This window comes from Notolepis coatsorum, assembly GCF_963971535.1.
Source record: "Notolepis coatsorum genome assembly, chromosome: 6".
Taxonomy (NCBI): Eukaryota; Metazoa; Chordata; class Actinopteri; order Aulopiformes; family Paralepididae; genus Notolepis; species Notolepis coatsorum.
The window spans coordinates 118,711,492-118,739,343 of NC_140170.1; the positions used below are offsets into that span (position 1 = coordinate 118,711,492).

General features: G+C 45.3%; 1 protein-coding gene across 1 annotated transcript in view; it reads right to left on the reverse strand.

Moving 5' to 3' along the window:
* Positions 1–21,131, reverse strand: part of LOC311231218 (sodium- and chloride-dependent taurine transporter-like) — a 92,667-nt gene extending 71,536 nt beyond the window's left edge. The window contains 1 exon segment of the mRNA XM_084317761.1: positions 20,981–21,131. The gene's annotated coding sequence lies outside the window, so the exon portion shown is untranslated.
* Between the last annotated feature and the right edge of the window lie 6,721 nt (positions 21,132–27,852).

Genomic DNA, 27,852 nt, shown 5'->3' on the forward strand with positions numbered 1-27,852 from the left:
TGCCTCACGCTTCTGGAGCAAGTACCAATTCCAGCACGCACCTGTCATAGTTTGTGATTAGCGCCCCAGAGGCTTCTTATACTGGGACCTTCTTTCAATCGATGTCGGGTCGTTTCGGGAGCCCCGTCTCTCCGAACCACGGTTGTTCAATGGTAACTTCGAGGATTGTGCCACATTCATCATGCAATGTGAGTTGGTTTTTCTTCATCAACCAAGCCGATTCACTTCAGAGGGAGCCCGAGTGGCTTACATGACTAACCTGCTCTCAGGCCGGGCAGCACAGTGGGTTACTGCCTCCTGGGCAATGGGGGCTGATTTCTGTTTTTCCTACCCAGACTTCGTGGCAGAGCTCCGCAGGGTTTTCCACCACCCAGCCCGTGGCCAGGACCCAGGAGCTCGGTTGGGCACCTTCCGGCAGGGCAGTGGCGGGGTCACCGACTACATGCTGGAGTTCAGACTGGCGGCAACGGAGAGCGGTTGGAACGACCAAGCGCTTCGTCTCACCTTCATGAGGGGGCTCAACGACGCTGTAAGGGACCAGCTCGCGACCCGTGAGGAACCTGAGTCCCTCGAGGACCTATTCAGCCTCGCCATTCGCATCGACGGACGCCTCCGGGAGAGAAGGCGTGAGAGAGCCCGACTGGAACCTCCAGAGGTTCCCCAGACCCCCCGCACTCGTGACGGTACTGCGGCCCGTCCTGCTTCCACCACAACTGGTGGTTCCTTCCCCTCCCGTTCGGTGCCCGAGGAGGAACCCATGCAGCTGGGACGCTCACACCTTAGCCCGGCTGAACGAGAGGCCAGGTTCAGGTCCGGCCTTTGCCTCTACTGCGGCCGGGATGGGCACCGTATCTCCAACTGCCCCACCCGGCCAAAAGACCAGGCTCGCCGGGACCCCGGGAGATCCTGGTGAGCCGCTTTTCTCGTTCCCAGAACCGTGCACCACCTAGTCGTCTGATGAGCATCACCCTGGCCTGGGCGGACCAACGGGCGACGGTGGAGGCACTCATCGACTCGGGTGCTGACGAGAGTTTCCTGGATTTCGAGTTTGCTACCCAGGCCAACATTCCGCTCGTGAGACCCTTGAAGGTGTTCGCGTTGGACCAACACCGCCTGGCTGACATCACTCAACGCACCTGTCCAGTCCTTCTCACCATTGCTGGTAACCACGTTGAGAGACTCCAGTTTTTCATCACCAGATCCCCTCTTGTCCCAGTAGTCCTGGGCAGGCCCTGGCTCGCGCTGCATGAGCCCCACATCGCCTGGTCCTCTGGTACCATCAGGGGGTGGAGCTCCGCCTGTCATGCCCAGTGTCTTCAGGCGGCGTCCTGTCCCTCGCCCCGGAGCCCCCTTTGTGAGCCGCCTCCGGACCTCTCGACTATACCCCCCGAGTACCACGACCTCGAGGAGGTTTTCAGTAAGTCCCGGGCTCAGGCCCTTCCGCCTCACCGGCCTTACGACTGTGCCATCGACCTTCGCTCAGGGGCTCCCCTTCCCGGCAGCCGCCTCTACAGTCTGACCGTCCCTGAGAAGGCAGCGATGGATCGATATATCTCTGAGTCCTTGGAAGCAGGCCTCATTCGGCCTTCCTCCTCCCCTGTGGCGGCCGGTTTCTTCTTTGTTGGGAAGAAAGACGGAGACCTTCGACCCTGCATTGACTATCGCCAGCTCAACGAGATCACTATTAAGAACAAGTACCCTCTTCCTCTCATGAACTCCACCTTCGAGCCTCTCACCCAGGCTACCGTCTTTACCAAGCTGGACCTCCGGAGTGCCTACCATCTGGTCCGTATCCGAGAGGGCGATGAGTGGAAGACCGCCTTCAAGACTCCCAGGGGCCACTACGAGTACCTGGTAATGCCGTTCGGCCTCACCAACGCTCCGGCGGTATTCCAGGCGCTCATGAACGACGTCCTTCGTGACATGCTGGAGGAGTTTGTGGTGGTATACCTAGACGACATCCTCATCTTCTCCAAGACCCTCGAGGAACACATCCAGCATGTCCGCCGTGTGCTGGAGCGCCTCCTCCACAATCGGCTCTTCGTCAAGGCAGAGAAGTGCCGATTTCACTCCGACTCCGTCGATTACCTGGGCTTCATCGTGGAGAGAGGCTTGACCCGAGCTGACCCTCGCAAGATCCGGGCCGTGGAGGAGTGGCCGGAACCCACCTCTCGGAAGGAGTTACAGAGCTTCCTCGGGTTCGCCAACTTCTACCGAAGATTCATCCGGAACTACAGCCAGGTGGCGGAACCACTTACCAGGCTAACCTCTCCCGCCCTGCCGTTCGACTGGTCCCCAGCGGCGGGTGCTGTGTTCCGCTCCCTCAAGAAGAGGTTCACTACCGCCCCAGTCTTGCTCCATCCAGACCCCAAGAGACAGTTCATCGTAGAGGTGGACGCCTCGGATACCGGACTAGGGGCTATCTTATCTCAGCGGTCGGCAACGGACCAGAAGGTACATCCGTGCGCCTTCTACTCACGTCGTTTCCTCCCTGCCGAGAGGAACTATGACATCGGCAATCGGGTTGTGGCTGCCTTGGAGGAGTGGCGTCATTGGCTAGAGGGGGCCGAGGAGACATTCACCATTTGGACGGACAACAAGAACTTGACGTACATCCGTGCTTCCAAGCGCCTCAATGGCCGGCAGGCAAGATGGGCCAGCTTCCTCAGTCGGTTCGACTTCTCGCTGACGTTTCGCCCTGGTTCCCGCAACACGAAGGCCGACTCCCTGTCCCGGTTACACTCCAAGGGGGCTCCAACCACTGAGGACCCGACTCCCATCCTCCCAGAGGCCAGGGTGGTGGGAGTGGTCACCTTGGGCATCGAGGGGGTGGTAAGGCGTGCCCTACGCTTCCATCGCGCTCCAGGCAATGTACCGGTTCATCGCCTCTTCGTCCCCGACTCAGTCTGGTCCCGGGTCCTTCAGTGGGGCCATACCAGCCGGTTCGCCTGCCACCCAGGCGTTCATCGCACGTTCTCCTTCCTGGCTCGTCGATTCTGGTGGCCCACCATGAGGAACGACGTCAAGGAGTTCGTACTGGCCTGCGCGGTCTGCGCCCGCAGCAAGGCCTCCCACCAGGCGCCCTCCGGGCTATTGCAGCCGCTTCCCATTCCGAGCCGCCCTTGGTCCCATGTGGCGTTGGACTTCGTCACGGGACTTCCTTCTTCCCAGGGGAACACGTGCCTACTGACCGTGGTGGATCGGTTCAGCAAGGGGGTTCACCTCGTGGCCCTTCCCAAGCTTCCCTCGGCGGCCGAGACGGCGGACCTCCTGACACGCCATGTGTTCCGCCTCCATGGGTTTCCCCAGGACGTCGTCTCGGACCGGGGGCCCCAGTTCACTTCCCAGGTATGGCGGGCTTTTTGCAAGGGATTGGGGGCAACGGTCAGTCTTTCCTCTGGTTATCATCCCCAGACTAACGGACAAACGGAGAGGATGAACCAGAGCGTGGAGTCTGCTCTTCGGTGTGTGGCTGCCGAGAAACCCGCTTCTTGGAGCCTTCCCTGGGTCGAGTACTCCATCAACTCCATGGTCAGTTCCGCCACCGGCCTCTCACCTTTTGAAATATCCCTGGGCTACCAACCCCCTCTTTTCCCTGCACAGGAGTCGGAGGTGGCATCTCGACCGGTGCCGTCGGGTTGGGGGATCACCAGGACTGCGCTGCTCCGGTCATTGGAGCGCGCCAGTCGTGGGGCTGACCGGCGCCGGGTCCCTGCGCCGACGTACCACCCTGGGCAGAGGGTGTGGCTGTCCGCAAAGGACCTTCCGCTTCGGTCCTCGGCCAAGAAGCTTAACCCCCGGTTCGTCGGTCCTTTTGAGGTTCTGAAGGTGCTCAGTCCGGCGGCGGTGAGTCTTAAGCTTCCTGCGTCCATGCGCATTCACCCCGTTTTCCATGTGTCCCGGGTTAACCCTGTCTCTCTCAGTCCCCTGATGCCTCCTGCTCCGGACCCGCCTCCTCCCGAGATGGTGGACGGACACCCCCAGTGGCAGGTCCACCGGTTGATGGGCGTTCGACGGCGGGGTCGGGGGTTCCAGTACCTGGTGGACTGGGAGGGATACGGCCTGGAGGAATGGAGCTGGGTCTCCCGCCAGCTCATCATGGACCCCGGCCTGATCACCGACTTCCATCGTGCCCATCCGGACGAGCCGGGTCGGGCTGGTCGCCGGGTGGCTCCCGTGGAGGGGGGGGTACTGTGAGGATTGGTTCGTTCCCCGTCACACGCTCCTAAAGGTACTGTGTTGATTGGTGCATTCCCCGCCACACGCTTCTGGAGCAAGTACCAATTCCAGCACGCACCTGTCATAGTTTGTGATTAGCGCTCCAGAGGCTTCTTATACTGGGACCTTCTTTCAATCGATGTCGGTCGTTTTGAATACTACTGCTTCTGCCTGCTTTCCCCCCGTTGTTGTGCCTCGTCTACTTTCCCTCCAGGACATCTTTGGATTGCCGCTGGTGAATACCTTGTTCCTCCGTTTGGAGCTGCGCCTCGTTGCCCGCTTTACATGTTTGCGCTTTGGTGAGTTGGAACCAAACCCTTTTTGGATTATCTGTTTTTGTGTGTTAGGATAACACTGAAGAGTATCGTTTTTGTTTGCACTGGACTCAGTTAAATTGTGTGTTTAAGATAAACACTGAAGAGTATCGTTTTTGTTTGCACTGGACTCAGCTAAATTGTGTGTTTTGAAGAACACTGAAGAGTATCGTTTTTGTTTGTACTGGACTCAGCTAAATTGTGTGTTTTGGATAAACACTGAAGAAGTACCATTTTGTTTTGTTCTGGACTCAGCTAAGGGAGGACGGGACTGCACTGCCTCTGTGTACTGTTGGACTGTTGTTGATCTCTCTCTCTCTCTCCGTTTCCACGTCGAGTTGAAGCTGGGAGTATCTGCAGAGCCGCAACGGCGTCAACGCCGATTCCCCACTTCTAACACCAAGAGGATCTGCAGAGCCGCATATAACTCTGCCGAAGGCAGTCTCCTTTTTTGTTGTTCAGAATTTGTTACTTGACTCTTTTTGACTCTGTAAATAAATACGCCCTAGTATTTGGCTAACTCTGAACTACCTGTCTGTGCCGTGCTGTTGAGGTCGGTTTCAAACCCTAACACATTTTAATAACCTACTCGATGTCACCGAGCAGCACTGCAGAAGTACCCTACTCTTTTTGAATTTGAAAAAGTGCATTACCGGCCAGATCCCCTTAGGGGCGCTATCTTGATAATGCAGTGTTCCCTGAGGCAGAAGTTGTCTTGTTTTTTCTGGATCTCCAATGTAGTTTTCTGCTAACATGAAGCGATGCCTATAGCCTGTTACACGGAATACGTTTTGGGAAGCGGATTTCAGTGTGCAGTAAAGGAATATATCATCAGCCAATGGACATATCGATCTACCACATGACGATCGATAACTGGGAAATCTTTTTCACGTAAATTACATGCTGATCAGACCTTGTTATGATAGCCATCCACCCGGTCAGCGAATGTGGCTACTGAGGCTAACACGGTTATTGGTAATCAATAATCAGAAACGAGGTCCCCCCCCCCCCCCCCCCCTTTCATCCATTCATGGTGGACCATCATACCGATCATATGCAGTTTGATTTTTAACTGTAGCTTCTGTAGGGCCGAAATGCCATTGGATTTAACGTTACTAGCTTAGCGGCCTGTATCTCGCCTTCCAGGAAATATACTAGCCGAAATCCCTTATAACGCTTATATTCAAGATGCTATAAAATGAGAACGTATTGATGAAAAAATTATTTCTTTAAGCCATTTTGAAGGGACGGTTTATGGTCTCAATTGACAATGAGAATGGACAGATAGCAATACTATAAAGTATAGATTTAGCTCTACAAACAGCCCCACGGACTATGCAAGTCTGTTTAGAAATGCTGGCCGTCTAGAGTGATTTTAGACGGATCCAAATGGCCCTGAAAGTGTTAATAATAATAATAATAATAATAATAATAATAATAATAATAATAATAATAATAATAATAATAATAATAATAATAATAATAATAATAATAATAATAATAATAATAACTTTGTTTTATATAGCGCCTTTCATAAAACCCAAGGTCGCTTTACATAGGGGGAAACAAACAAAAATAACAAACATGGTGGACAGACACAACATTCAAAGTGTGAAATTAGGGGTCAAAGCCAAGGCCAAGTTGAAGAGGTGGGTTTTGAGGAGTTTTTGAGTTGGGGCATTGTGGAGTTCTGCGGGGAGGGAGTTCCAGAGGGTGGGAGCTGCCACCCTGAAAGCTCTGTCCCCAAAGGTCCACAGTCTGGTTCGGGGAATGGAGAGCTGACCAGTGTCTGAGGATTGCAGGGACCGTGACTGAGGGGGTGGAGGAGGTCAGAGAGGTACTGAGGTGCCAGAGCATGGAGGGATTTGTAAGTGAGCAGGAGGGTTTTGTAGGTGATGCAGGATTTGATGGGGAGCCAGTGGAGGTAGATGAGGGTGATGTTGTTGATATTGTTGCTGTTGTTGTTGTTGTTGTTGTTGTTGTTGTAACGTCACAGTGACCAATCGCAGCCACTCTTATTGTCTGGGACCAAATACGGCCACGCCCCATTCCCAGTAAAAAGTGGGAATCTCTAGAATGGGTTTCGGGCGACATATAAAAGACACCATAAAGCATCGTTAATTTGTAAGAAACCTCAAAGGAAAACGGTCATATTTGCTTGGTTGGTTAGTGGCGCGCAGCGCGAGGACTTTACTGTGATGCCTGCTGTAGTAACGACAACGTTACAGAACCACACAGTCCACACAGGTCTGCATGCATGATGAAGACGCACATATTGAAATACACATGCTCAGATCAGCCCGTCTGATCCAACACTAGACAAGACACGAGACAAGCGCAACACTAGGGGCACACCACATCTTAATATAATAGCCTCTGTAATTAGAGCAACGTTATGCACCTGCTGTGAGAAAAAATAAATTCTACCGAAGCCACGGAGAAATAGAGAGACGCAAACTGTTCTGTTTTCAATCATTATTGTCTTTTGGACAATAAACCTTACAAACTACATCAGCAGCAGCCTGGACATTAAATTCTGTCAACATCCACAACTTTTGTTACCCGACCCGAGTAGAAACACAAGTAGGTGCATCGTGGCGCAATGTCAAAATATTAGGGAATGACAAGCGGCCACTACACATACCATAGAACATTAATATCAAACATCAAAGAAGCCCCATCTGTAGAAACATTTAAGTCCCACCTCAAAACCCACCTGTTCAAACTTGCATACCCGCACTCCTGACCCCCCAACCCCTGCATCACTTACATTTTCACATCTGTACAGACCTATACTTTAGTATTATTATTTATTTAAACATTTTCTCTGTCTTGTCTCTAAGTTGTCTCCCTCTCTCTGTATTATCCCCACTATGTCGTCATTGTGAAAGTTCATGTACTGTGTTTGTCCCTGTACTGTGTTTGTCTGTATGCTATAATGCCATGTATGTAAAGCGCTTTGAGATTCCTAATGTAAGGCGCTATATAAAATTAATTTATTATTATTATTAATAAATGAGCAATAATGATAATTGTTACTGTAATTAGGAAAATCAGGTCTTACCTTAAAATAGAAGCAGATGTTTTGTTTTTTCTTCTGATAAAACGTGGGTAGTTTGATTTGTGCCTGCAGCACCGCCATGCTCCGATGCAAGAATAGCATGCATTTCGCTATGTATTACGGCGAATTAGTGAGCAATCATGAATCATACATTTACTAATTTTACGCATTATACACGATGATGACGATACAGAAAATTGAGAAAAATAGAAATGCATGGCAAAAATGTATTGTCAGTATTTTAGAGACCCCCCAAAATTTCACAAATCATGTTTTCAGGGGAGCTGATGTCTCATTAGGCATAACAAAACATATTGTTTGTTTCCTGTTGGTTGTCAGTTAAGGCCATGGGTAGGTAGGGAATTTATTTAATTTCATTTTTTTTTATTCTTTCCCATGGTGACTATGGATAGGGAATTTCTTTATTTAATTAAAATCCAACAACATGGATGCATGTACTCTGCCAGCATGTTTAATATCCATAATACTAAAGGTTTGACTAAGATTTCTATGAAACGTTATTAAAAAAAAAATATATATATATATATATATATATATATAATATATTGGGTCGCACCTAAATGGGCAGGGTCGGTCGGCAACCGGAAACAAACCATTATTTTTTTTAGGCCTTATAGCTCCCCCATGGTTTGCACCCTGTTTCGTGAATATTATTTTTGCATCACTGTATATTTGATTCTTCATGTTCAGATAAATGAGCCTCTACTGTACTGTAAGTAGTTTATAGCTCCCAGACATACGGGAACCGGAAGTCATGTTGGAATCATTACAATTTGTATTAAATAAAGGTGCATATGCATGCTCCATTTTAACCTCATACTACGGAGCTACACACAGTCCAACAAATTATAACAGTTGCAAAATATGACAAATGCTGATTGTAATCCAATTCTTAAGCTTGTATTTTGGTGTCTGTAAGTGTGTTAGTGGTTCAAGCCTGTTAATATTGCAGCAGTGTGGAGTTCATCTCAGATACTAGAATCAAGGACATACAACCAGCCATAAAACTTTGATGAGGGCGCTCCCACGGCAGAACTGTGTAATGTTTTTACGCTCCCTTTCACCAGAGATTTTTTTTCTCTCTCTCTCTCTCTCTCTCTCTCTCTCTCTCTCTCTCTCTCTCTCTCTCTCTCTCTCTCTCTCTCTCTCTGTGCGCATGCGTGTGGATGGCGGAGCGGGTGGAGTGAGTGGGTGCTGCTGAGCGGAACGTGTGAGTCTTTTCTAAACTTTTTCCTATCTTTGTGTTGTTTGTCAAATTGTGAATTAGACTGGGTTTTAATTCGACTGGTTGTGTGTTAATGGTGGGCTGATAGCGTTGTCAGTGTTCGCTTTGGCAGCTGACTGCTGTCGCGGCGGCATGGATTTCGCGAAATTAACTAGGAAACATGGGTTTAAAGTCACGCCGGCTTTTCCGTGTTCAGTGGAAGACTGTAGTCTAGCGGTAGCGGGGAAAGTGGGAGCTGCGGCCGTTAAGTCAGCGGCCCGTATGAATGGGGGGATTATAATATTTCTAGATGATTTGACTAAAGTTAATCAACTGGTAACGGACGGTTTGGTCATACATGGTACTTTTGTATCTGTGTTGCCGCTCACAACTCCGGCAAAAAAGGTGTCATTGGCAAACGTTCCTCCGTTGGTGAGCGATGATCTGATATTGAGGGAACACGCAAGGTTTGGAAAAGTGGTGGCCCCGTTGAAAAAAAATTCTTCAGGTTTCAAGGCACCGGAACTGAAGCATGTGGTTTCTCACCGAAGGCAGACATTCATTGTAATGAACAGACGTGATGATGAGTTAGATCTTAATTTTAAAGTAGTAATAGACGGGTTTGAGTACATTATTTTTGCGACAACACAAAACATGCGCTGTTTTGCGTGCGGAAAAGAGGGGCATCAGAGACAAGCGTGCCCTGGGGAGGGGCCGAGCAGGGGGGAAAATGATGGGGAAGGTGCGAGGCCGAAAGGAAGACCAGCTTGGGGTGGGAATCGAGGGGTTGAGGGGGGGGGGGGGGGGGGGGGGGCAGGGGATGAGGGGTAGTGGGGAGGTTTCTGAGAAGGTTATCGTACCGGATAGAAGTGATAAGGAAAGGGAAGGAGGAGGTACGGATGAGATTGCAACACAGGGAAAGGATGGTGGAGTTGGAAAGGTGGGGGTGGGGGGTGGGGTGGTGGAAGGAGCTTGTCTCAGCCAAGACGCGTTAAATAGCCAGGTGAGGAGTGAACTTGTTGACATACAAGGGGAAGATGATGGGGATGAAGATGTGGGGGGGGGGGGCCGTGGAGGGAAGGGTTACAGAGGGGGCAAGTGGAACTATTGTAATGCAAAGAGAAGATGGTGGGGATGAAAATGTGGGGGGGGGGGGTCGTGACGGGAAGGGTTACAGATGTGGGGAGTGTACCTGGGGTAGCTGCAGATGTTGAGGGGGTCGGGGTGGAGGAAGTAGAGGATATTGACATGGGGGAGGGGGACGGCGGGGTGGGGGTTGCTAGGCAGAAGAGGAAGGTTGAGGTGTTTGGGGTGTCGAGCTCTCAAGCTAAGAAGGCAGATGTGACGGAGGAACTTAGCAGTACGCAGAGTACACAGGGGCGTTTATGGGCAGACATGGTTGTGGATAGTGATGATGAATATGTGGAAGATGGTTATTCAATAGAAGCAATGAAACTGTTTTTAAAGTTGACAAAGAACAGGAAGAGTGTAGAGGTGAAAGATTCTTTTCCAGATAAAATTTTGTTTGTTGCAGCAGCAAAGGAACATATGAGGTTTAAAGGAGATGGTCGTTTTGTTGACAAAGATATATACAGGATGAGAAAGATTGTGCAGAAGGTGATACAGGGCCCCAGTGTGAAGGAGGCTGGAGTGGAATAGGTGTCGTTTTTGTTTTGTTTTATTTGTGTTTTTTTTTTTTTTTTTTAAATGAGAGTTTTTTTATTGAAGGGACTGGTGTGGTGTCACTTGGGGCTGGGCTTTTCAAGGTGTCCCGATACCGGGGAAAGGAGGCTGAGACTTTTTTTGTTCATCTCATATACTCTTATATTTTTGTGGAATTTTATGAGGACTGGGACTATGGAGGATTCAGAGACAGGAGCGGGGCGTATCGTTTTCATGCCCGATGGGGAGGCCACGCATTACTCCTTCGGCAGAATTTTCAGCAGAGTCGTCATGGGGGATGTTGTCTCTGCCGTCTTTGTATGTTACCGGCACCGGTACCTTGTTCAAGGGTTGAAAGGTATGACTGTGGGGCTCATCGCGGTCTACGCCGAAATTAACGGTTTCCTGATTCAGCTTTGGAGGGTGATGGTGAAGAGGACTTTGCTGGTAAATTTCTACCCGATGTTCGGAATGGGTTTCATTAGGGCTTTGAGCTCTCGAATCAGACTGCTCGATGAGAAGTCACTGAGGGCTGCCAATCTCCGCACGGGGGTGTGGGAGGTGAGGTTGGAGCGGCTTCTGAACCAGGGAGGAAAAGGCGGCCTCGGACGGGGAGGCAAGGGTGACATACTGTCTGATGAGGATGTCGGTCCAGAGTGCATCTCGATCCCTATGCTCTGTTTTCGGCCCCCGACATCATCGATGCCATGTGATATAAGACTGGTGAACGGTAGAAGCAAATGTGATGAGGCTGAAGGAGGATGGTCAGCTGTAAGGGCGGCCCTGTTTATCCACGGGATAAGTTTTGACTGGAGTCTGTCGGACACGCACAAAGGCCTGATGTGTTGTACCACGCGGGGAAAGGTGAAGCTAGAGACGCTCTTCTCAGGACAACGGTTTCTACAGTGCCTCTCCGGTGTCTCTCTCTATGATACGCCCAGAACTTTGGATCGTTTGGGTTTCTTTTTTCCCTGTGGGGGAAAATTTCAAGTGGCAATTTGGTTCAGGTTCAGCATCATTGTCCCTAATTGATTTTTTTTGTTTGTTTGTTCTTTTTTTGTGAGTTTTGTTTTGTTTTGTGTTTGTTTGTTCCTTTTTTGTTTGTTTTGTTTGTTTGGTTTTGAGTTGTAGAGTATTTTATTTTTGAACGTTTTGTTGCATCTTGTGTAATTTTAGTAAAGAATAAAGTTTTTATAAAAATCAAAAAAAATCTCTCTCTCTCTCTCTCTCTCTCTCTCTCTCTGGACTACATCTCTCTCTCTAGTCTCTACCCCCTCTTTCTACATCTCTCTCTCTCTCAACAGCCTGGACTTCATTCTTAGCAGCAAGTACACCAACACCCTAGATTCCAGCAATACTGTCTGCCATACCTACATGCCCAAGGATACACACACGTGCGCAAAGCAATAAAACTGAACCCAAACGAGATCCACAGAGTAACTCTCTCTGTCTCAGACAGACAGCTTTGTCCTGTTCAGGTCAATGGAGGAAATTAGGCCTACAGGGTCAGTTGAGGGTACATTCTAATATAATGAATGTTATACCCACCTCTATAAACAGGACAGAGGGGACACTTATCACTACACTACTGGCTACATTGATAAACTTACATCTCGTCTGTTGGTATGGTTCTGCATAGCTCAGTGGGTAGAGCATGGCATTAACACTGCCAGGGTTGAGGGTTTAATTCCCACTGTGAAGGCCAATGCTAAAAATATATGCACTTGTGGTTTCTCTAATCGTTTTTTTCCACTACAGTGCAGTACAGTCCGGTGCCATGAAATTCACCGTTCTGCATGCATCTCCATTATACCAGCCTACTTGGTTCTGGGAACCAACCGTGGAAGATATGGGCCTGGTTTGATATCTGGTGCTGGCAGAGTGGTATCATCTCACTTATGATTGGTCCATTAGAATGGGGCAACAGGGTGGTATCTCGCTCCCCAAGAGCCCACCATAGTCCATTATAACCCGGGTAGGTTATTCAATACAGTCACATTCATTTTGACTGATTCAAATACAATATCAGGTTGGGAAATTAACATCATGGATATAGAATAGGCCTCCATGCATTTACCCTTAACGACATTCCTGAACTGTCAAGTCAAATACATGTTTTTACAGACGGTTTCACTGAAATTGTGTTGCTATGGAACAGCTTGGACCCAAGTTACATTTTCATTTTACATTTAGTCATTTAGCTGACGCTTTTATCCAAAGCGACTTACAAGTTCTGTATGACAAGTCATTTGGAAGGGCACAACTCTATCAGCTGAGTAACAATGTTCATCAAAGTGTTGAGTGCTACAGTGTAGGTTAGTTTAGACAAGTGCATGACAGTACGGTTAGTTAGGGTTCGTTTAAAAAAAAAAAAAAAAAAATTCAGATAGTGTTAAGTTAATGTTTTGTCATTGATATAATGATATGCATTCTAGGGCATTCATCACACTGGCAATACATCATCCGCAGTAAATTTTGATCGCCATGCCTCTATTTTGATCGTGCCTCGCCTCTTTTGGGGGAAAACAACTCATGGAATAAACAGGGATTGTCCAGGTAGCGAAATTATGAAATATCCTGCAGCTGACGGGGGGAAATATGCATGCCTGAAAACGGACCAAACGTAACTTTTCACAATGGGGTGAACGCTCAACGACGGCCAGTGTTGAAAAGTAATTGCTTGACTTAACATGGTGCACTAACAAAACACACTTTTCAAACAACGTAAGCGTTCTGCCTACAGTTTTCATACAGGCCAAATACAATGCTGGTCAATAGGAACGGCGTCTGTCTGTGATTTCCGCTGAAAGTAAGTGCAACCATGAAAAGTACCCGGATGTGCCCATCATGTGATGAATGCTAAGTCACAATTACAATAACAGGTTTAACTATTTCTTGTAAAGGGCGTGTCCACATGGGGACTTTCCACTGGGGGCAGAGGGGGGGGGGGGTAAAGCCTACTATACACCCTCCAGACTTTATCCCCCAGGGGCCCTATGACCAGGATTATGACATGAGACACTTTTCATAAGATAGCAGGTTACTACTACCTTCCTATCTAGAGTGGTCTCATAGCTAGAATTAAGTTACTGTTCTTGAGTGATACATGTCGTCTATTACGAAAACCTGCTTTGAGGGCAATTTGGGGCACTTTCAGTTGACCACATTTTTTATGAAGCCTCATCAGTCAACAATCAGTCCATACTGGTTGTCAATAAATGTTGATTAGTGTCGATATCTGTCAAATAATGAATAATGTGTTTGTGTTTTCTCAGGAAAAGAAGGAAGTGCAGAGGCTGTTAGTTTCAAGGTTGTTTTGGGAGATTGTTAACGCGATCAAAGGGCACCAGACACACTCTGAGTCAACATTAGACGAGATCCACTCCCTTTTATTCTATTGCAGACATCATTATTATATTCAATTAATGTGACCATAATCTATCATTCAAGTGTTGTTGAATACATGTCTATTATTGTCCTCTTTGTTGAATAAATGATTTCATAATTTAAAACTTCTGATGTTTCTGCTGTCACCTATACTGTATACATACAGTACTGTATATAATCTTTATCCTGTTTTATATATATATGTATATATATATATGTTTTACAAGTGATGGTTAATATGTAGACGATGTATGAACATAAAGGAAAGATATGTTTCTACATCAAAAACATAGCCTACTTGTTTATGTAATTATTAAGTATTATGTAGCGACAAGCCTAGCCATCTGTGCTGCAGCCTAATGACAAGATAACTTACCACTCCTGCGCTTGACTTGGCCTCATCCAGTTCCATCATTCTCTTTGCAGCCACTGTAGATGCGCGGTCAGCTCTGCTTGGCAGGGGTCGCTAGGCTAACTCAAATCTTCTTCCACATCTGTAGATGCGCGGTGACGCCGGTGAGCCCTGCTTGGCAGAAGGTCGCTAGGCTAACTCAAATGCTCTCCCTCATCACTATGCTTTATCCTACTCTATACAAAAATCCACAGGAGCGAGTAACAAAATACTCAGGTCTTCCATCGTAAAAAGTTGCCTTGCAGCCTGAAATTAGCTAGCGGTTAGCGTCATTAGCAGGACAATGGACACTCCCGTCCCGGGAGCAACACCGTAGTAGCGAGCTCAGCCCTGTTGGTTCTGTATGCAATGGAAACACTCTGGGGCCCGACTGGGCTTTACTGGGCTCAGCCCTTCACAGCACGGTTCTGTATCGCGGAGATGAGCTACGAGTCACTTTGGATAAAAGCATCCACTCATATACCTCATACATATAGGCTAGTTGTATGAGATACAGTATATGTGAATAAGGCCCCTTCCCAATAGATGATTAATTATATGACATATTGCATTTAATATACGTTTTCCCGGCTTGAAGTTATGCTCCCAACGCAAACAATTGTATGATATACTAAAATTCACCATTTACACCCAAGTTTATGATACACCATGGCTTATAATCACCAAACAATCCCATCATAGCTTTCAGCATCACCCCAATCCTGCCGCCTGCCATGTAAAACAGTGTCTTTCTTTTAACATTATGTTCTTTACCCAAAGATCAGTCATTCAATCATACAGTCAAATTGCGTATATTAGGGTTTATACACTGATGGATAGAGATGAAAGGAAAGACAAAGAGAAAATACCTGACCATGATGAGACTGACGTTTGGTCATTTTCATTCACCATGACCCCCCCCCCCACCCACACACACGCACACACTCTCTCTCTCTCTCTCAGCTTGGCGTGAGGCCAGCCCCTCTCAAACCAAACACATCTCGGCATGCTCAATTGGCTTGTAACCATACCAAGATCAAATTTCTCCTACTGAATTTATTTGGCCCTCGTTATGAGGAGTGATATGTAGATAGACAGAGAGAGAGACAGAGAGAGAGATGGGGGGGTGGGCAGGGTGTGTACTAATATCCTGACCTTGCCAACCCCAGTAGTCTGAGGAGGATTACTGCTCTGTGTTAACTTGTTAATGGATGACTAGGCTGAAAGGTACTACACTGGATGGATGGATAGACGGATGGATGTATAGACGGATGGATGGATAGATTAATCACTCATCCATCCATTCACCTAATGAAGCCACATTCTATTCTAATTCTATTCAGTACAACGTGATCATATTCTTTAGTATCCAGACAAATTCTACTCAATTATATTCTATACTTGTGTGTACTAGTGTCAGTACTAGTGTTAAACTGAGGAGGCATCAGCTTTACCTCCAAATCAATCACTGTCTACATATGAGTAACCCATCACTTCATACTAATCAATTACTAGTGGAATGACATCATCTTCTTCTGATTAATCACATATCAATGACTTTTTCCCCAATCACTTAGTGCTCGTTCTCTATTCATCTGTTACTATGTGGTCTGGACAGGCATGTGCAGTGAAACCCTTGTTATCACACAGCTCCTGTCCTATCCTGTTACCTCTCACTCACTCACTCACTCATACACACACACACACACACACACACACACACACACACACACACACACACACACACACACACACACACACACACACACACACACACACACACACACACACACACACACACACACACACACACACACACACACTCCAATGCAACAATTAGCTTGTCTCCTATTCTGTTACAGTCCATCAATCAATCAATCATCGCATGCACATGCACACTCACAGGGAGATACATACACACACACTTACAATGTTTACCTTGTCTCCTATTCAGTTACAGTTACAGTTCAAGCTTCACCCGGACACACATAGCCGAGTTAGCCTAGACACACATAGTAGCCTAGTTATTTTACAGTGGTGGCTCAACTTCACATGGGACACCAGCACCTTCAAGACTCACTCACACACACTTAAATGCTATATGTATGTCCACAGAAATACAAGCAAGCGAGTGACACATTCAGCATGCGATACCAGACACCCAAAGATGTGTTAGCTACTTCTAAAGCTCAACAGTCAGGCTGGTACAATTGTAATGATTTTTAATATTTTTTTACTCCTTAATTACTTTTTTTTTTTTTTTTTTACTTACTTACTTTTTTTTACAGTATGCAGCACACTCTCAGGGCCTCTTTCAGAAATAAGCATTTCATATAAAGTATTCTGTATTTTGTTGTGACATATAATAAACAAATTTGAAACTTGAAAACTTGAAACCACAAAGTAATAGCCCCTTAAACGCACTCCTGTAACGAAATACCCCCGCTTTCCTTTCTGAACTGGATCCTTTTCAGGTGACCAGGTAAAAACATGGTATTAAACTTTTGTGGCCACATGGTGGTGTGAGCGGCGGGTTTCCAGCTGGGGGCGCTGTGGTGTGTGTGGAGTGAGTACAGAGGGGCAAGTGTAACAAGCTATCAAGCTAACTAACCTTACTGTCATGCACCTGTCCTAATATACTAACCTGTAGCACTCAACACTTTGATGAACATTGTTACTCAGCTGATAGAGTTGTACCCTTCCTGCTGACTTGTCGTACAAAACTTGTAAGTCGCTTTGGATAAAAGCGTCAGCTAAATGACTAAATGTAAATGTGGGCTGGGTGCGCTGTGGTGTGTGGAGTGAATTCAGAGGTGCTAGTGTAACAAGGTCTCCAGCTGGGGGCGCTGTGGTGTGTGTGGAGTGAATTCAGAGGTGCTAGTGTAACAAGCTCTCCAGCTGGGGGCGCTGTGATGTGCGGAGTGAGTTCAGAGGGGCGAATGTAACAAGGTTGAAACCATGCAGTTATAGTACCTTGGTGTAAACTCACATAAAAGTTTAAATACCCCTGCTTCGCTACCTGAATTGGATTGTTTTTAGATGGGGGACAAGATAAGACCATTGAATTAAACCTTTGTCATAATGTGGTGCTTGTGAACAGAGGGTTTACCATTTGAGGCTTATCAGAAGCTGAGGTCTAGTGCCAAGTGTCAGCCCTGCCAGTAGCCACAGTGACTAATACCTTTACAAACGACACAACAATACACAGGAACTGTTTTAGATATAAAATAAAGTGCCTCCTCCATACTTCCATACTGTGTGACATCCAACCTGACACAGACTTGTACCTGAAAGTTGGGAGACCTCTCAGACAATAAATGTACTGTAACCTGTAATGTTATCGCTGGTGTAAGTAGGTATGCTGTTCAAAACCTAATCATTCCTATGACTCCATTCATAGGAATGATTAGGAGCAGACCAGCAAGTGTAAAATGGTGCCAGAACAAAATACAAAAAAAGCTTCTCTATTTGATCATTTTCCTGTAACTCTCTGCATCCTGCTTCTCAAAGTTCTTTATGCATCTCCTTTCATCCTGCACCTCTCTCTCTCTCTCTCTCTCTCTCTCTCTCTCTCTCTCTCTCTCTCTCTCTCTCTCTCCCTCTCTCTCTCTCTCTGTGCACTGTGTTCCTCAAGGACGATTTGCTTGACATCCGACATCATTACGACACGATGAAAAGCCTTTGTCACCTCGCTGTGGTGCCAATTATAACTGACACACACTCATACACAGTCAGAACTACGTACAGAGACAGAGAACTACAGATAGACGAAGAAGAAGCAGATAGGCTCATACACAGAGAGAGACAGAGATACACACACAACCCTGTATTTATGGCAGCTTGTTCCTGAGATTTTACTAAATTGTATGTCAGCTTCCAAAGCCCTGTAGAAAAAGCAGCAATAATTATTTCATGGCAGGATTTTTCATATTTTCAAAACGTCTTATCACCAGCTGCTATGAGAAGGTCTCATTGAGCCATGGTGTCCGACCTACTCAATCAACCCTGTGCCACCATCAGCCAGCATTATGTTTCTATACTATGTATTTACAATGACCACTTTGACAAAATAAGACAAGGATTTTTTTAGGAGAAAGCCAAATAATTTAGGAGAAAGAAAAAAAAAATCATTGTTTGTTTACAGTGGCTCCTTGTTGCCCTCTAGTGGTCGGAATATAATCATTGCAGCTTTAAACAAAGCAGCCCATTATTTAGTTGTGGCACAGCATGTGAGATAAAAAAAACCTGAGCAGATTTCATACAAAGCCCTTCAAAGTCAGCTCAGAAGGTGGATAGAATGTTAAGCCACTATTAACACCACCCTCTTCTTCACAGCGGCCAGGCCTGTGTTGTATCAGTGCCCGACTCAGGAGCAGAGCCCTCCGTCGAGCAACACACCCTGACTGCACTGCTCACAGGCAACACACACATGGCCCGAAGGGGTGTGTTCCCTCCCACGCCCAGGTGGCTCCAGCACTGTGGTAATAACTTGTCAATTAATTGGCTGTGAAATCTTGCCTGCCCCGACATTGACTGTGACTCTACGCCCCTTAGCTTAAAGGGATCCAGCAGAGTTTTTCTTGGAAACAACTCGATTTGATTATGTTCACCCAAATACACTAGTTTTCTAGATCTTGGTTGGCAAACAACAGGTGATTGTAATCATAGACAGATTATGCCACCAGCGGGCCCAGGGAAGAGACAGTCCTATGCCCAGGACAGATATAACCAGGGGGGTCTGGTCCCCCTCGAAGGACACTTTTTGAAAACCAGCTCTGGAATACTCATTTCTAAGGCCTTTAGATAAAGGATATCTGACTAAATTCGTGCCCTTGTATTTTAAACAGTATGCTGGGACCCCTTTCAAAATAAAATCATATTTGCATATTTACATATTCCAGTTTAAATTAGTGAGATTATGAGATTAATCTACACATCTAACCCTGTATGGGACTTTGGCTGTCCGCATTTGTCAGTAATCCAGGCATGCTTGTAATCAACTAGCAGGTGATTAGCCTATATCATTAATGACAACCATGGCCAATAAACTGAGGCATTGCCTATTGGTTACCAAGACACATTGTGAGAAAAGTATGAATGGTCCCTATGTTAGAAGCTGAATACATTTCCTCCATCATTTTCTACAACCTTTACAAATGCTGTTTGCAGTTCTTTGTTCCATGTTGAGTTAGGTTTCACTTCGAGTTAATCTAATTGGTCTGACCCATAATCCTTTGATTTTACACTAACTTGTGTCCTTGTAGTTGGTAGGTTACACCATTTTGGGGACCCCAATTCTCATACAGTGCTCTATAGCGCCAATTTAATAAACTAGTGGTCACAAACTCCATTGGCTACATGTGAATAGGCACAAGGTAACCCTTCAGCTATATTAACGCAAACTCAGGTGTGGACAAAATATCTAGAATAGACATGGATATAGTTTTCATTCATCAACTATGACTGAGATGGGCTAATGGTGTGTCACACGCCATCATTATAATCCGTCAAGCCCCAATCCGGTTTAAAAACTACCAAATAATGCCTTCACATGTGGACGGCTCTGTTCACACCCACCTTGGCTGCATAATTCATTTCGCTACCCTACAATGGGCTGTCAAAACTCATCCAATGAAACACAGCTACACTATGTAGACAATGAATACTAGATCGATATGCAATGCAATATGAACGGCGATTAGAGAATCGAAGAAAAAAATCGAATGGAAGAATACAAAGAAAATAACGAATAGCTCAATACGAAACGAGTCTACAAGGCGGTGGTAAAGGACAATTTGATAGACACGATATACTACTAATATGCAAGCAAAATGCTAGAATGCACCTAGAAAAATGTACAAGGACGAAACGCACACACACACACACGCACGCACACGCACTGCACACACACACACACACACACACACAAACACCGCGCCGTGTACAACGTGCGCCCTGAGAGCATCTCTAGAGCTCGAGCGCTCTAGCCTACTTCCCTGTTCCGTTAGATATTAACTGACAAGGGCGAAAGAAGAAAAATAAGTGAACAGCATGGTAGCATCCTTGGATGTGGAGTGAGTATGGTATATTATAAGCGACCAAAAGAACAATAGACATATAGCCCAGATTAAGATTTAAAAAAAAAAAAAAAAAATCCTACAATGATACAGTAGCCTACACCCCAGGCACTTGACGCACGCATCACAGACAAGGAAAGAACAGAAAAGGACAAAATGTAATAATTGGCAAGTGCGTTACGTTTTAAGCAGCAGAAAGAATTAAAACATTTACAAACAATTAAAAACCCCATAATCCATCATAAGATTTTGATGAGCGCATCTCAAAATGAATTAAATTGAAGACAATTGTAAAAGAGCATTCCAATCTCATGAGCTCGGGCCACACTCAACAATATCAACACGAATTCAATTCATGAAACTTTCCCATTATAATTGTCAATACAAAAAAAATATTTACTCAAAAATATTAAATTAAGTAAACTGTCTGCAGCCTAGACATACCTGTTCCAATCCAGAGGCAAATAGGCCTACACGTTTTCATCACCACAACCATTAGTGGCTTGAGTGCAGTATGGAAATATATCATAAAAATAAAAATAAAGAAAGAAATGCACTTCAATTCCAAGTAATCCAACACATATTCACCCTATATAGCTATACATGTGTATAGGGAAATACGGAGATTATGTGTTTTTTCATTACCTGCTTCTTGTTGCTTTATTTTTCCTTTTATTTCCTTTTGCGCGTGGCTGTCCCTTGTCTTGGCCGTGTTGTCTTGTGTCCGAGAGCGAATAAGGGCGGACGCGACTGTAAATTTTATTTATAAGCCTTTCTTTCTGACCTTTGTCTCTTAAAATGGGGGGACCGGAGACATCAGCACGAGTGGAAAATCACCGGCCTGCCTCCCCGTTCAACAGGAGAGCCGTTTTTCTTAAAGCGGCAGGTTCCCCGTTAGTGGCAAGTCTGCCGTCTCGCCCACACGCCCAGCCTCTCGCGCTCCAGTGCCTGCACCATGCGCGCACTCGCCGTGCCGATGCTCATGGATTGATTCCAGATTAATTCATGCTGATTTACAATACAGATCAGGCGGATTTGCATGAAACAGTTATCCACTGCAATGATAGGCTTCTTTGGACAACATGACATTTTCAAAGTAGACCGATGCGCTTCTAAGAGTCAGTGCCATGTTTACATCTTTACAGATATGTTGAATTGTAAAATGGTCAAAATCCTGTGGACCAGCTTCACTTTTCTTTGCATGCAGCTCAACTTCATGGCTCGCCTTCAGCAACCTCCCCTATGCACTCTTACTGTGTCCCTCAATGGCTTTGTAAGTGTTGGTCTGATAGGGAATGGACCAGAACTCTGCTAGACCGATCATGTAGAGCTTTAATTTATATATTCACCTCTGCGGATGTTGTCACAACATTACAATGTTATTTACAGCTTCATATTTCCACTTTACATGAGTGCTAAACCGTCGTACTCTGAGCATATCAGCCACTCTGAGTCTGGACTTGTTGCTTGAGGAATGATAACCTATTTGTCAGTATGCACGCATCTTTAAACACTCGATTTGCATCATTAACTTGTCTTCATCTAATATCGATCAACGTTACCGATGTAACCAGTGGTGCAGTCGTAATATGGGAACTGGTAACACGCCACGCCACGTGCACGCGCGCGCGGGTACGTGCATGCGCACAGAACTGATGTATACACACACACGCACACACGCACGCACACACACACACAAGCGCATATACGCAAGTGCAATCTTTCTATCATACAAGCTCTTCTTGCTCTCTATTTGTGTGAATGTGCGCGTGGAAAGCTGGCGCGCAGCACAGACGCTTGATTCAATATCATAAGCAGGTAGACCCCCATCACGAATTCCGAGCCACATTAGTATTCACCTCCACTGCCTGTGTCACACAGAATGAAGGGGGAGATGCATTCAGATAGCCAACACCCAGACACTTAGTCTACCTGCGCTTTTTGTTATGGAAAACGGTGGCTGGGTACTTAGTCACAACGAATGGATACAGCGCATTTTTGTGTGCGCGTACACGCGAGTACACATCCGTGCGCGATCGCGCGTACTTCTGCCTCAGTGATCTGGTAACACGGCATGTAACCGCGTGTGACCACGACTGCACCACTGGATGTAACTAGCAAGCTACTTTGTGGCTTTCCAAACCAGATATCTATGTTCCAAACGGCTTTACAGCGCTGTGCAATTTGCATGCAAGCACGTGATTGGTTAAGGCGCTGCCCATACAGGGAGTCTAGTGGCTCTGCTGAAGCAAAGCTGCACTGCACTGGTGTCCTGGCTGTCAGCGGAGCTTTCTATTTCCTTTAATTCATTTTCGATTATTCTTTTTTATTTATTATTCTTGTACCTGCAAATGCTACCCACGCCATCCTGGATTCCCCCAATGGGATTAATAAAGGAATACTTGATTTAACTGTATAAGATCTACCACCGGTGAACCTGTCATCATCTCTCTGAAAGGTCCCTGTGGCTAAAACTCAGAGTGCGCTCAGAACTTGTAGGTGTGGAGCAGAGAAGAGAAGAGAGGAGAGGAGAGGAGAGGAGAGGAGAGGAGAGGAGAGGAGAGGAGAGGAGAGGAGAGGTTGTAAATATGCGTTCTATGGGCAGCCAGCATCTAACTGTTCTAACAGCAATATATAAGCAGAACGCACGCAATAAGTTATAATAATAATAATTGTTGTTGAAAAGTTCTGGGTTTATAAAGTAGTATTTGGGGGTACTGTATTTGGGGGCAATTGACCATGGTTTGCTTTCAACCCATGAACTCCTTCCTCTCTCACCTTTTATATATATTTTTTTATTGTATCTACTAAAACTGTATTGTATTATATTGTTTGTTTTGTGTCTTTGAGCATTAGGAAAAGCGCGATATAAATGTGATGTATTATTATTATTACCACAGATAATATCTATCTATCTATCTATCTATCTATCTATCTATCTATCTATCTATCTATCTATCTATCTATCTATCTATCTATCTATCTATCTATCTATCTATCTATCTATCTATCTATCTATCTATCTATCTATCTATCTATCCATCCATCCATCCATCCATCCATCCATCCATCCATCCATCCATCCATCCATCCATCCATCCATCCATCCATCCATCCATCCATCCATCCATCCATCCATCCATCCATCCATCCATCCATCCATCCATCCATCCATCCATCCATCCATCTATCTATCTATCTATCTATCTATCTATCTATCTATCTATCTATCTATCTATCTATCTATCTATCTATCTATCTATCTATCTATCTATCTATCTATCTATCTATCTATCTATCTATCTATCTATCTATCTATCTACTTCTACAACAGCAGGTTGTAGCAGTAATGCCATGAAACCATAGAAATGGAATAAGTATGTATTTACATTTACATTTAGTCATTTAGCTGATGCTTTTATCCAAAGCGACTTACAAGTTCTGTACGACAAGTCATTTGGAAGGGCACAACTCTATCAGCTGAGTAACAATGTTCATCAAAGTGTTGAGTGCTACAGTGTAGGTTAGTATATTAGGACAAGTGCATGACAGTAAGGTTAGTTAGGGTTAGATTTTATATATATATATATATATATATATATATATATATATATATATATATATATATATTATATATATATATATATATATATATATATATATATATATATATATATATATATATATATATATATATATATATAAAGACGCACTTCTTCAACCATTATCTGAAATGAATTTTTTTATATATTCATTTCAGATAATGGTTGAAGAAGTGCGTCTTTAGTCGACGGCGAAAAATATTGGACAGGTTTCGGCTGTCCTAACTGTGGTGGCAGTTCGTTCCACCATTGTGGGGAAAGGACTGAGAAAAGGCGGCTTCTCCTTGATGACCCTCCCGGAGCTCGGATAGGAGTGGGTCTGAGATGGCCAGAAGATGCAGAGCGTAGGCCGGGGTCTTGAGGGTGTGTAGTTAGAGACCATTGACCGGAGGTAGGCGGGAGCGGTTCCCTTTGCTGCACGGTATGCCAGGTCGAGGGCCTTGAAGCGGATTCGTGCGGCAATGGGGAGCCAATGCAGGTCCCTAAGAAGTGGGGTGACATGGGCTTACTTCGATAGGTTTGAGATCAGGCGGGCCACTGCGTTCTGAATGAGTTGAAGAGGCTTGGTGGCAGTGGTCGGAAGGCCAGCAAGCAGTGCGTTGCAGTAGTCGAGGCGGGAGATGACTACTTGATGATTGGACGAGGAGTTGGGTGGCTTCTTTTGTCAGGAAGGGGCGGATCCTTCTGACGTTGCTCAGGAGGAATCTGCAGGTTCTGGTTGTCGCTGTGATGTGAGCGGAGAAGTTCAACTGGTCGTTGAGGACAACACCAAGGTTCTTGGCGGTCGGGGACACGGTCACAGCTGCATTCTCGACTGTTTATGTTTATTAGGATCCCCATTAGCAGGGGTGCAGTGCTGGGCATATGCGGTCAAACGACGTTTGGGCTTCGTCACTGAGGCAGAAGTGCGCGCATCCTATTATTATGCAAAGTCTAGGTGATAAGTGCCCGGCGTGACGACACAAAAATTACTCGTCGCGCTGTATACCCCGGCCGCCGGCACTTATCACCTAGACTTTGCATAATAATAGGATACCGACAACCAAATACAAGCCCTGTAGGTGGGGGGTTGCTTGATCTCCCGACTGGAAGGATGAGACAAGTAGTATCATCTGTTCTGTGCGCAACCGAGGGAACATGTATGCGCGTGCACGCGCGCGTGCGCGGGAGCGCGCATGCACGTGGCGTTTGGCCTTGGCCCATATTACGACTGCACCCCTGCCCATTAGTCATCATCAACGTGTTGACTATTCTTCCTGGGGTCCTCACAGATATACACATACAAATATGAAACATTCAGTATAAATCAGTCATATATCACATACATAATCAATAGAAAATAAAACAAAAGGTCATAGGTGAATCCATTTCACCATACCTTTAAAAAAAAAACACACACATATTTATATAATGTATTATTCTATATACTATATAAAAAAAAATTATATATATTTTTTTATTATTTTTTAAACATAACAACAAATTAGACACACAAGCATTAACAGTAAACATCCAATGAAATCAACATTTTAATCATTATAAATGTAGTTTACGAGATATATACCTAATACTTGCTATCTAATACCATACAAACATAATGCTCCTGCTCGCTCACCCCCCCCGGACCCCCACTTGGATAATCCATCCATTTTCATTCGTTTCTAACCAGGCACTACACTTCATATGCTAGCTTTTATTCTCTCCACCACTTCTAACCAGATTGCAATGTTGGTTTCACTGACACCTAAAATTCTTGCTGTAGATATTTCTAGATAAATCACACCGAGATAGGTAAGAACCCATACCTTCCGGCAAATTTTTTCCGGTTGAATCCATCGTGATGCTATCAGCTTTTTAGCAGCTGTGAGACAGGATAAAACTAGTCTCTTTAGCTGTATAGGGGCTGCAAACTGAAATACATCATTCAACAGCAATACAGAGGGATGTACAGGTATGTTCAGAAATAAGAATACTGATAATTGCTGCAACACTTCTTTCCAGAATATCTTAACCGGTGGGCAATCCCAATACATGTGCATAAATGTACCCTCATCCCCATTTGTACATAAGAAACATAGGGAGTCTTGTTTAAGTCCCATTCTGTTCAATCTTATAGGAGTCAGGTATGTCCTATGAATATAATTAAGATTAATTTGTTGATGATCCGGGTTACTTGACGCAATCTGGTATATCCCTCCTCCAGACTGAGTCTAGGGGGAGGATTCCATACGAAGACGTTAGTAAGTGATGATAAAAATCAGATACGAAGCCTCTCGATGTCTCTCTTTCATAGAAGAATTTGTGATATCTGTGGTGCTCAATTGGTATACTATATAATTTTATAATTTTTATTTTATTATAATATAACAATCATACTATTTATACTACACCATATTGGCAGGGCCGCCTGGGAGATATGTGAGGCCCTGTGTGAGATTTAAACGCGAGCCCCCCCCCCCCCCTAAAGGTAAAAAAAAATATATATATATATATATATATTATATTATTATTATTATTATAATTTTTTTAATAAAGTCAACATATTCTTAAATAATAGCGCTGCCCGAGGCTGGGCATGATACAGTCAACATATAGCAAGAGAGAGAGAGAGAGAGAGAGAGAGCGAGAGAGAGCTCCCGTTCTACAGTCAATATACAGTGTTATCGCTGCACAGACCCGGCAATGCCCCTGACCAGAGGAGAGAGAAATATAATATAGTTAGTAAAAGCACTATATAAGCTCAGAACACAGCTCAGAACACAACACAGCTTAGAACACAGCTCAGAACACAGAACACATCTCAGAACACAGCACAGAACACAGCTCAGAACACAGCTCAGAACACAGAACACATCTCAGAACACAGCACAGAACACAGCTCAGAACACATCTCAGAACACAGCTCAGAACACAGAACACATGCAGAACACAGCACAGAACACAGCTCAGCACACAGCTCAGAACACAGCTCAGAACACAGGACACCTCAGAACACAGAACACATGCAGAACACAGCTCAGCACACAGCTCAGAACACAGCTCAGAACACAGAACACAGCTCAGCACACAGCTCAGAACACAGCTCAGAACACAGAACACAGCTCAGAACACATCTCAGAACACAGCTCAGAACAGAGAACACATGCAGAACACATCTCAGCACACAGCTCAGAACCTAGGTACAGACTCAGCGAGCACAGCCTAGCCATCGAGAGAAAGGCCGCCATAGGCAGACCTGGCTCCCAAGCGAAGACAGACTATGCACCCACTGCACACAAGATGAGGTGGAAACCGAGCTCCACTTCTTAACAACCTGCCAGTTCAGTGTTGCTCTGTATGTATGTCCTGCCTTTTTAATAATGTTCCTTTGTGTTTTATTTTTATTTATTTTATTTTATCCCCCATCCCCTTTATTTTACCCCCAAATAGGCGTTATTGAAAATAAGAACTATTCAAATAAAGGTTTGATGATGATGATGATGATACCAAGACATCAGAGACATATACTTCCCACAAATTGCAAACACCCAAAGAGACTTTGAAAACATGGACAATAACTCAAAACTCCCATACCTACTGGGAGAAATACAAGAATGTGCAAACACAGCAACCAGATTTGTGAGCTGCTGTGACAAGAAAAGGACATCCAACGGAATACAACCACCATAAAGACTGTACAAGAAATTCCTTCTGTAATGTACTGATTTCTTTTGTTTTATCTGTTTGATTGTTTTGTTTTGTTTGGCTTTGGCAATGTAAACGTATGTTTCCCATGTCAATAAAGCCCATTTGAATTGAATTGAGAGAGAGAGAGAGAGAGAGAGAGAGAGAGAGAGAGAGAGAGAGAGAGAGAGAGAGAGAGAGAGAGAGAGAGAGAGAGAGAGAGAGAGAGAGAGAGAGAGAGAGAGAGAGAGA